Source organism: Osmerus eperlanus, chromosome 13 (assembly GCF_963692335.1).
Source record: "Osmerus eperlanus chromosome 13, fOsmEpe2.1, whole genome shotgun sequence".
In the NCBI taxonomy this organism is placed as follows: domain Eukaryota; kingdom Metazoa; phylum Chordata; class Actinopteri; order Osmeriformes; family Osmeridae; genus Osmerus; species Osmerus eperlanus.
This window is the reverse complement of record NC_085030.1, coordinates 17953236-17965135: the sequence shown is the minus strand read 5'-3', so window position 1 is coordinate 17965135 and position 11900 is coordinate 17953236.

Genomic DNA, 11900 nt, shown 5'->3' with positions numbered 1-11900 from the left:
GGGGAATAATCATTTTACATTCTGAAAGCTGATTCCAGTTCAGTGTAGATCGTGATACAGACGCGCTCTCTCTGTCCCTTGCCTCTCTTCACCCTCACTAACTACAGAAAAAGCCAATGAAGAACGACACCGGGTCCTAAAGGTAGCACAGTTTAGTAATTGAAAATTGTCACCGAATGTTATTTTCTTAACGGTTACAGCCTACGATTTAGATTCTAATTCCGCAACAGAGATATAACACCTCTATCGAAGATCGTAGTTCGTGGACAAGTGAACAAGGCACTCGACTTGAGAAAGAGCTGTTCCTTCAGCACCACGTGCTTTCCTTAGAATTAAATATCTTATTTGACGAAATAAAAAAATGCCAGGTGTACTTTAATTAATCATGTACATTGGTCATTAATCAAAACCCATCTTTTAAGGAAAATGACATGATATTATCAGTGGCAAGTAAGGGATTCACCTGAATTTTCCACTTTAGAGTGCATGTGTGGATATATCTCTGTGCCGAGGTCCTGTAGGGGATAGTCCGCGTGCCTCCACGCTCTCCGGGGACAGACCTCAGGTGTTTGTCTTCACACAAAGCTGCATATGTCAGGAAGAGATCTGCACATGGTCAGCTCAACAGACATGGCACAAACCCGTTCATGCCCAGGACAGTGTGAGAAGTGGTTAGGCCGTGCTTTTAGGGTCACCAGCATTGAGAATAGAAAAGCCATATTCATCTTATTTCTATGTTCTGGATTAGACAGCTGGAAACAAGAAAATACCTTGTTGAACTTTTTTTGCAAAACAGCCATCAGTCAGTTCCTATATCAAATAAAAATGTGTTGCCATAATTCATTTAGTCACGGTGTAAGCACAGCACATCAGTCACATACAGATATTTCCATTTTTAAAGAGGAAACATTTTTTTAGATTGAGAGAAAAGGCCATGTGCTCCTGATGTAGGTGGCATGTGTGGGAGGCTAAAACACTATGAAAGGATGAATTGAGAGAAACATGATAGAAAGAGAATTTTCATGAAAATGAACTACACAGCACTACCTATTGAAAGAACATGGTAGTTACACTTTACATTAAGGTTACAGTAAACATGATAGGTTTCACTTGGGTAAGAACTCTGAGTTTGAGCTTTCCAGGAGTGGATGATCGTGGAACAACCTTCATCTGCCCCTTTACAACATCCACTTACCCCTCCCCCACCCCTCCCCCACCCCCTCCCCCTACTGTGCCTTCTTAAACTTTACAACAACACTTCATTATTTAGCAGCTCCTATGGATCTATGTTGTTACTATAGGTATTGCTATGCAGTCACATGGTAGGTAACATAACATCAATGTAAAGTGTTTGTGTGTGTTGTGTAGTTGTGGAGGGGGTTGTGTAAGTCACGGTATGCCCCTGGTTGTCACATTATTCCATTGATTCCCAAACCAACCTCTACATGTGACAGGTCATCAATACCACAGTCAACCTCAGCAGTATGACCTTCACAGCTAGTGTCCTGTCTGGTCTTGTCTGGACCTGTCTGGACCTGTCTGGTCATTCACAAAGAACCTCCACAACTGGCCAGTGGTTGGTAATGAGAAATGTGACATATTTGCATTGCTAGGTGTTGCATCATGTCACTTCGTTGACAACAGATCACTTCTGCATTTCTGGGACTGTGCTGCAACACAAGGCAGGGTAATCGTCCTTGCTAAAGAGATTTGTTTTAGGAGCTGTGAAGCAGTGCTGTCGCTGACCCTGAGAGTGTACCGCTTCCTCAGGTAGGGAATATCTCCTTATCAGCTTGTTTTAATGACAAAAGTTCTCAAATTAGTGCTGAAGCAGGAGGCTTAAGCTTAAACTCATGCTGTCACTTCCTGTGAGTCTGTACCAATGATGCTATCCAGTCATGTGTCTTGTCTTTAGTGTACACAATACACCACTCAAAACGTATTCATATATTCATCTATGACTGAAGGTGTGCTTAAGTTAATATCACAACCCAGGCGTGCTCCTACCCAGCAAGATATTTGATCACAGTGCCCCCTCCTGGACAGATACATGAACACAGCCTTGGACTGATATTTACTTTACATGAAAATGAGTTATCACAGTTTGTCATGTATTACATTAACAGTAGTAGACAGTGCACGTGGTCCTACTCCAAGGGGGAATTTGAGGATGTTTGGGATATTTTACAGAATATCAAAATACCGTCACAAAAGACATGAAGTTGTTTAACAGTAACCCACAGCATTTACATCCACAAATGTGGGTATTCTGGTACCAGAGGAGCATTGTAATATTGGATGATCAAAATCAAGGTATGGTGCCACAGACAAACCCATAACATATGCAAGCACATACACACACATACACACACATACACACACAAACAAACACATACAGAAAAACACAGACAAACACATGCACACACACAGACACACACATATGCACACACATGCACACACACACAGACACACACATATGCACACACATGCACACAAACAAATCCACACACAGACACACACATACAAACGAATACACGCACACACCCACACACAAACACACAGACACACACATGAACCATCAGGAGCACATCCGAAGCTCTTGATTCCACTGAGCTGTACATTTATTCATTTTTTAGCAGACGCTTTAGAACCTGTCTCCTGCCTGTTGCCGAGGCAACAAGCGTTCTGTGGCAGAAGAGAGATGCAGAGTTTAGGGCCTGTGACATGCAGCTACACAGCTTCTAATACACAGCCTCTAATAAACAGCCTCCTAGACACAGCCTCCACTACACAGCCTCTAATACACAGCCTCCACTACACAGCCTCCACTACACAGCCTCCACTACACAGCCTCTAATACACAGCCTCCACTACACAGCCTCCACTACACAGCCTCCACTACACAGCCTCCACTACACAGCCTCTAAAACACAGCCTCCACTACACAGCCTTTAATACACAGCCTCTAATACTCAGCCTCTAATACACAGCCTCTAATATTAAGCCTCTAATACACAGCCTCTGCTACACAGCCTCTAATGTTCAGCCTCTAATACACAGCCTCCACTACACAGTCTCTAATACACAGCCTCCACGACAGCCTCTTATACAGCCTCTCATCCTTCCTTCCTGCTGCTGTCAGGCTGTACAACCAGCTGTGCTCCCAGTAGACCACCAAACACAAAATCTGTGCAATGTATTTAATTATGTAAATACTTTGTCTTATTATTATTATACTTATTTTGCTACATTGTTGTTTTTGTACTGTTGTTTTTTACTTGTTTGTAGTTTGCACTATCTCTACGCTGCTGAAATCCTGCAAATTTCCCCATTGTGGGACTAATAAAGGATTATCTTATCTTATTATTGTCCGCTACTATCTATTTGATTATTAAAAACTGCACTGTTGTAGGTAGCTCAGCGGCACAAAGCTTTTCATTGTATACTTGTGAATCCTGTACATCTGACAAACTTGAATTGAAGCAGCCCTCTCAGGTCCCCCTCCCAGCAGCCCTCTCAGGTCCCCCTCCCAGCAGCCCTCTCAGGTCCCCCTCCCTGCAGCCCTCTTAGGTCCCCCTCCCAGCAGCCCTCTCAGGTCCCCCTCCCTGCAGCCCTCTCAGGTCCCCCTCCCAGCAGCCCTCTCAGGTCCCCCTCCCAGCAGCCCTCTTAGGTCCCCCTCCCAGCAGCCCTCTCAGGTCCCCCTCCCAGCAGCCCTCTTAGGTCCCCCTCCCAGCAGCCCTCTCAGGTCCCCCTCCCAGCAGCCCTCTCAGGTCCCCCTCCCTGCAGCCCTCTTAGGTCCCCCTCCCAGCAGCCCTCTCAGGTCCCCCTCCCTGCAGCCCTCTCAGGTCCCCCTCCCAGCAACCCTCTTAGGTCCCCCTCCCAGCAGCCCTCTCAGGTCCCCCTCCCAGCAGCCCTCTCAGGTCCCCCTCCCTGCAGCCCTCTTAGGTCCCCCTCCCTGCAGCCCTCTCAGGTCCCCCTCCCAGCAGCCCTCTCAGGTCCCCCTCCCAGCAGCCCTCTCAGGTCCCCCTCCCTGCAGCCCTCTTAGGTCCCCCTCCCTGCAGCCCTCTCAGGTCCCCCTCCCAGCAGCCCTCTCAGGTCCCCCTCCCAGCAGCCCTCTCAGGTCCCCCTCCCAGCAGCCCTCTCAGGTCCCCCTCCCTGCAGCCCTCTCAGGTCCCCCTCCCAGCAGCCCTCTCAGGTCCCCCTCCCAGCAGCCCTCTCAGGTCCCCCTCCCAGCAGCCCTCTCAGGTCCCCCTCCCTGCAGCCCTCTCAGGTCCCCCTCCCTGCAGCCCTCTCAGGTCCCCCTCCCAGCAGCCCTCTTAGGTCCCCCTCCCAGCAGCCCTCTCAGGTCCCCCTCCCAGCAGCCCTCTTAGGTCCCCCTCCCAGCAGCCCTCTCAGGTCCCCCTCCCAGCAACCCTCTTAGGTCCCCCTCCCAGCAGCCCTCTCAGGTCCCCCTCCCAGCAGCCCTCTCAGGTCCCCCTCCCTGCAGCCCTCTCAGGTCCCCCTCCCAGCAACCCTCTCAGGTCCCCCTCCCTGCAGCCCTCTCAGGTCCCCCTCCCAGCAACCCTCTCAGGTCCCCCTCCCTGCAGCCCTCTCAGGTCCCCCTCCCTGCAGCCCTCTCAGGTCCCCCTCCCAGCAGCCCTCTCAGGTCCCCCTCCCAGCAACCCTCTCAGGTCCCCCTCCCAGCAACCCTCTTAGGTCCCCCTCCCAGCAGCCCTCTCAGGTCCCCCTCCCAGCAGCCCTCTCAGGTCCCCCTCCCAGCAGCCCTCTTAGGTCCCCCTCCCAGCAGCCCTCTCAGGTCCCCCTCCCAGCAGCCCTCTTAGGTCCCCCTCCCAGCAGCCCTCTCAGGTCCCCCTCCCAGCAACCCTCTTAGGTCCCCCTCCCAGCAGCCCTCTCAGGTCCCCCTCCCTGCAGCCCTCTCAGGTCCCCCTCCCAGCAACCCTCTCAGGTCCCCCTCCCTGCAGCCCTCTCAGGTCCCCCTCCCTGCAGCCCTCTCAGGTCCCCCTCCCAGCAGCCCTCTCAGGTCCCCCTCCCAGCAACCCTCTCAGGTCCCCCTCCCTGCAGCCCTCTCAGGTCCCCCTCCCTGCAGCCCTCTCAGGTCCCCCTCCCAGCAGCCCTCTTAGGTCCCCCTCCCAGCAGCCCTCTCAGGTCCCCCTCCCTGCAGCCCTCTCAGGTCCCCCTCCCAGCAACCCTCTTAGGTCCCCCTCCCAGCAGCCCTCTCAGGTCCCCCTCCCAGCAACCCTCTCAGGTCCCCCTCCCAGCAGCCCTCTCAGGTCCCCCTCCCAGCAGCCCTCTCAGGTCCCCCTCCCAGCAGCCCTCTTAGGTCCCCCTCCCAGCAGCCCTCTCAGGTCCCCCTCCCAGCAACCCTCTCAGGTCCCCCTCCCTGCAGCCCTCTCAGGTCCCCCTCCCAGCAACCCTCTTAGGTCCCCCTCCCAGCAGCCCTCTCAGGTCCCCCTCCCAGCAGCCCTCTTAGGTCCCCCTCCCAGCAGCCCTCTCAGGTCCCCCTCCCAGCAACCCTCTCAGGTCCCCCTCCCAGCAGCCCTCTCAGGTCCCCCTCCCTGCAGCCCTCTTAGGTCCCCCTCCCAGCAGCCCTCTCAGGTCCCCCTCCCAGCAGCCCTCTCAGGTCCCCCTCCCTGCAGCCCTCTCAGGTCCCCCTCCCTGCAGCCCTCTCAGGTCCCCCTCCCTGCAGCCCTCTCATGTCCCCCTCCCAGCAGCCCTCTCAGGTCCCCCTCCCAGCAGCCGTATCAGGTCCCCCTCCCAGCAGCCCTCTCAGGTCCCCCTCCCAGCAGCCCTCTCAGGTCCCCCTCCCAGCAGCCCTCTCAGGTCCCCCTCCCTGCAGCCCTCTCAGGTCCCCCTCCCAGCAGCCCTCTCAGGTCCCCCTCCCAGCAGCCCTCTCAGGTCCCCCTCCCAGCAGCCCTCTCAGGTCCCCCTCCCAGCAGCCCTCTCAGGTCCCCCTCCCAGCAGCCCTCTCAGGTCCCCCTCCCTGCAGACCTCTCAGGTCCCCCTCCCTGCAGACCTCTCAGGTCCCCCTCCCAGCAGCCCTCTTAGGTCCCCCTCCCTGCAGCCCTCTCAGGTCCCCCTCCCAGCAGCCCTCTCAGGTCCCCCTCCCAGCAGCCCTCTCAGGTCCCCCTCCCTGCAGCCCTCTCAGGTCCCCCTCCCAGCAGCCCTCTCAGGTCCCCCTCCCAGCAGCCCTCTCAGGTCCCCCTCCCAGCAGCCCTCTCAGGTCCCCCTCCCTGCAGCCCTCTCAGGTCCCCCTCCCAGCAACCCTCTCAGGTCCCCCTCCCAGCAGCCCTCTCAGGTCCCCCTCCCAGCAGCCCTCTCAGGTCCCCCTCCCAGCAGCCCTCTCAGGTCCCCCTCCCTGCAGCCCTCTTAGGTCCCCCTCCCAGAAGGAGAACCATCCAGTCTGAATGCTCCAGGCACACACAAACAGGTCATGTGAACATCAATCATCAGATAAATGGAAGCTTGTACTACGCCATCATTAGATAATTTAAATAATTATATTATAAGCGAGAATATTGTTTACAAACAAGTGTTTGGCAGAAGAAGGTGTTTCGTAGTTGATGTGCTCTCCTTGTCACAGATCCTTCCACTATTTGGCAGGAAACTGTCAGATGCATGTGAGGATATCTTGGGTTAAAGGTCACGGTTTCTCATCTGTTGAAAGCAGAAAAGACAGCAACAAAGACTGAACCTGCTTCAGACAAACACACTGCCAAATTAGCTCCAAAACATAATCAACTTCCCTAACCCTAACCCAACTTCACCACAATCGTTTGACCGATTAATAAAAAAAACGACGTGTCAAACTGATGTTAATGTTTGATGTCTTCACTGTCATCTTCCCTGTCATTACTCCACAGATGAAGTAAACACTCTTGGATCTGTATTAAATCCACAGAGCAAGTATACACTCTTGGATCTGTACTAAGTGAGCCCTCTCTGACCTTGCAGAGTCATCTTCTGTACAGGTTCTCTGCACATTCACTTGCAAATTTATTTCAGGTTACCAGGGAAACAAAACCAGCAGAATTCTACCGCATCCATCTCCTTTTTTGCAGCTTATTGCATCATAATATATTTTACAATTGCAGCTTTTCTTCAAACGGCATTGACAAAAAAAAAGAAAATAATATGTATTTGAAGAACAACATAAGACCAAACAACAACACACACAGAACAGGGAGTTCTTGGCAACAGAATGACAGCAACATCCACACAGAAGGCTGTGATAACCACGGCAACATCTCTGCATGTGTTTGTGACAGTGCACCCCTCATATCTATCAGTTGTTACATGGCTCACCAGTAGTGTGTGGCTGTGGTTGGTGTTACCCTAACAACAGCACATTCAGGACATCACCATATTGTGCATCTTATCACCTGGGGAGTTTAAAATTATGACGTTTCTTTAAGGTACCCCACATGTGCAGTATCATCCCTGTGTTCATTTGAAATAAACACAATTGACAGTACTGTAAGTACATGATTCACAGCGAGGCTTTTGCCATCATGCACCATCCTTCAACTACAACAGGCTTTCCAACATTACCAAAAACAACCAGCAAGGGGTGCTATACTAAAACATTGTACTAAAGAATCATTTTCCACACTGTGGTAAGAGCTACTGTAACCCAGAGGAGATAACAGTTCACTGATTTATTATTCTACCCTAAGTAGGCCTACACCATCTCTTGGTCAGTTTTTGGCACTTTCTTCATGAGATGCAGTTTGTACAACTCATTTACTTGTAACTGGGTATACATGAGATTACATTAAATTTCACAGTTCCACATGCAGAATTCACCTGCCATTAAATGAACATCTCTATTGGGGGTAACTGCTACTACAACTTGAAATAGGCACCAATTGATATTTACTTTGTATCATGTCCAATATGATTAAAACCAAGGTGACTTAGAGGCTACAATCACAAGCATATAGCCTAAGCAAAATATGCCTTACCTGTTCGTAGTATGTTTTTATATTTAATATAACATTGAACATGCTATTTTATTAAGTCCACCACTTTTTCTCCTGTAATATTAACGGACAGTGGGGTTAAATGTTCAATGTATGGACTGGCTATTGCATTCAAATGTATGCATTGATTCGGTAGCAATTGTCTCCCACTCCAATTGTATACGCTGCTACAGCCATGTTGCTTTTTTCCGGAATATGTGCTCAGATTGACCATAAACACGTAATACAACTTATATCTGAAGTGTGGTGAAGTAGGATCAAGTGTTTGGTCGCCGGGTGCCATGGTGAGTATCGGAGCATTGATGTTGGCTTTTAATAGTTCTCATGCCCGCGCTTAACTCAGAGTTGACTTAACAAATTCAAGTCTGCTTTTCTGGAACCGAAAAGTCGGAGTTTCCCATTTCAGAGTAACTCAACTCAGAGTTCAGGGTTAGGCTCACAGTTTGTTAAACCCGCTACCTGGAATACCCCCCGAGTGTGTATAACATCCTCAGTTTGCTGATGTTTACGTTTCTGTGTCTGCCAGAGCTGCTCTCTGACAGGGTGGGAGAACAGGACCGAGTCTCTGAAATGATGTTCCTTCATTATCCATAATTACTTTTCTGAAATTGCCTTTCTTGTGTTGTGGTGTCCCGACACACATGTGTAGTCCCTGTCGCACAGGGCCTGACCCATCCAGACCGGTCAGCACTGGTTGTCACTGGGACGCCTCTGGCAGGGAAGTCAGTCAGGACAATTAGTCAGAAACCAGGTGGGTTGAATACATCACCTCTCCTCCATCAGGACTGACATGACTGCTTAGAAGTAAGAAAGAGAGAGGGCCATGCGTGGCCAGAGAACTTGGAGCTTAAATGCTTCTAAATTGAAGCCCACCGCCTGAACGACCTCTCTGTGCTAGAAACAGGTATGATCGGACCAGGGGAACGACCCCTCTGTGCTAGAGACAGGTATGATCGGACCAGGGGAACGACCCCTCTGTGCTAGAGACAGGTATGATCGGACCAGGGGAACGACCCCTCTGTGCTAGAGACAGGTATGATCGGACCAGGGGAACGACCCCTCTGTGCTAGAGACAGGTATGATCGGACCAGGGGAACGACCCCTCTGTGCTAGAGACAGGTATGATCGGACCAGGGGAACGACCCCTCTGTGCTAGAGACAGGTATGATCGGACCAGGGGAACGACCCCTCTGTGCTAGAAACAGGTATGATCGGACCAGGGGAACGACCTCTCTGTGCTAGAAACAGGTATGATCGGACCAGGGGAACGACCCCTCTGTGCTAGAGACAGGTATGATCGGACCAGGGGAACGACCCCTCTGTGCTAGAGACAGGTATGATCGGACCAGGGGAACGACCCCTCTGTGCTAGAGACAGGTATGATCGGACCAGGGGAACGACCCCTCTGTGCTAGAGACAGGTATGATCGGACCAGGGGAACGACCCCTCTGTGCTAGAGACAGGTATGATCGGACCAGGGGAACGACCCCTCTGTGCTAGAGACAGGTATGATCGGACCAGGGGAACGACCCCTCTGTGCTAGAGACAGGTATGATCGGACCAGGGGAACGACCCCTCTGTGCTAGAGACAGGTATTATCGGACCAGGGGAACGACCCCTCTGTGCTAGAGACAGGTATGATCGGACCAGGGGAACGACCCCTCTGTGCTAGAGACAGGTATGATCGGACCAGGGGAAATCAGGAGCACATAAGAGGAAAAAGACCCATCATGTGTGGAACACTGTACTCTTTTATTGGTCAGAGTGATGCTTTGCTCATCAAGGCTCTTTTTCTATGACAATTCTAAAGTCTCTGTTTTGCATAGGGCAACAGTATATATAATCTCAACTACAAAACACACAAGGTCAGTATTTTGTACAAACACATTCTGTTATTATTGTGAGTATATGTACAGGAGGTGGATCGATCACAATTGTTTGCCTCTTGAACACAAAGGATTTTTTTACTCCCATGTTTTGCACGCCAACTCTCTCCGAAATACATCCATGCTTCTACTGTCTTTGCTTTGGATGAAGTCCAAGGAATGATAATGAATATTTGTTAGCATAACTGTTAACAGCAGACTTTTCTTTAACTCTGACTGTTTTGTCAAAGAAACTGAAACTTGTGTTTTATGAGTAAATTATCCCTCTGTCTGTCTTGTTTATATTTTCAGTGATTCTAAAATAACCCACATGAGACAACGTTTCTGTCATACAGAGCTACACAACACTGACTGCTTCTGACCAAAATATAACACTAAACTGTTTTAGATCACATATGTTCTTACTACAGTATTCTTATTCATTGCAAGTTAGTGTCATGTGTTGGGGTCGGACATTGGGGTCAGGGTCATAGGTGAGGCCCATGGCATTAAATACAATTTAGTCTTATGGTTACGGTTAAGATTAGGGAATTAGGGCCATAGGGCTAAATTCATGGTATTGGGGTTAGGGTTGTAGCATTATGGCAGGCATCTAGCGTTAGGGTTTGAGGTTAGGGTCATGGTGTTAGGCTTAGGGGCAGAGGGTTGAGGTCAGGGGTCAGTATAGTGGCAGTACAGGACATTGTCCCTCCCTCTAGGAAAGCTGGATAACCAAATCATATTGATAGTTTTAACAGTACATTTACAAAGAATTTTTAAATAATTACAAAATAAAATAAAATCTGTTCAAATCTGTTTTGCACTAAGATAGGTTATGCAGTAATCGAACAGGGAATCAAGGTCTTGATAAAAAGCATGAAAAGCATTTTGATGACAATAAATTCTACCTGAGTCCACAAGACCTTTGGGTAAAATAAAAATAAACCAACTCACTGAAATCAACACACAGAAAATGTTGTGTGCTTCTCATTGCATAATGAAAACAACCTGGACGTCCCTGAAAGTGTTCTGCTGACGTGCTGGGCCTGCGCTCTGCTTCCTGTGTGCTCCAGGACAGCTCCTCTGTAGTGTGTTCTGCTGACGTGCTGGGCCTGCGCTCTGCTTCCTGTGTGCTCCAGGACAGCTCCTCTGTAGTGTGTTCTGCTGACGTGCTGGGCCTGCGCTCTGCTTCCTGTGTGCTCCAGGACAGCTCCTCTGTAGTGTGTTCTGCTGACGTGCTGGGCCTGCGCTCTGCTTCCTGTGTGCTCCAGGACAGCTCCTCTGTAGTGTGTTCTGCTGACGTGGTAGCATTGGAAGCTGTTTACATAGATCCCCCCAACTCTACAGCTCCACTTAACCCAGCAGCTCTTCTGGAGCACTTCCTGTCAGCTGTTCTGCAGGACAGCATTTCCTCTGTCATCTGTTGCCCAGACTCATTTTAAACAAGCAGAGCAGATGTGGATGCATACACCGATCACAGTCAAGAGTGCTCACACAGGATACTACTGGAGCCCCAGGGGGAGAAACACCGACACGCTGACATCCACATCATAACCAGGTCTTTAAAGGGGAGTGTTTGTCTGTTGTGTATTTTTTATTGCGTGGGGATGTGAGGGACCAAATCAATTTCATTCAGTGCATTTAAGAACACTGAACAGAAGGAGATACTTTAATCTTTCTATCACTCTCCCTATTCACATGCTACTAGACCCCAGCCTGATCTGCCCCAGCCTGATCTGGCCCCAGACTGACCTGTCTGGGTGGTGTGGCTGTTAGAGTAGGCCATCAAGCATCACGATAAAGAGCCACCTTCATGTGGTGGCTCTTCTCCAGACGTGATGACAGGCCAGCCTCCCTCAGGGAAACGTCCCTGACAAACGACATCAGTGAACAAGAATCTTTTTGGAGTGACCAGCCATGTGTTCACCTAATGACACACAGACAGAACCATACATCTCCTGTCAGCAGACCTGAAGCAATGAGGAATGTTCTTAACTTGTAAGTAACAACAGAGAAGTATTCCACACAGACTGTGTGAAGAAGCTTGGAATTCTGG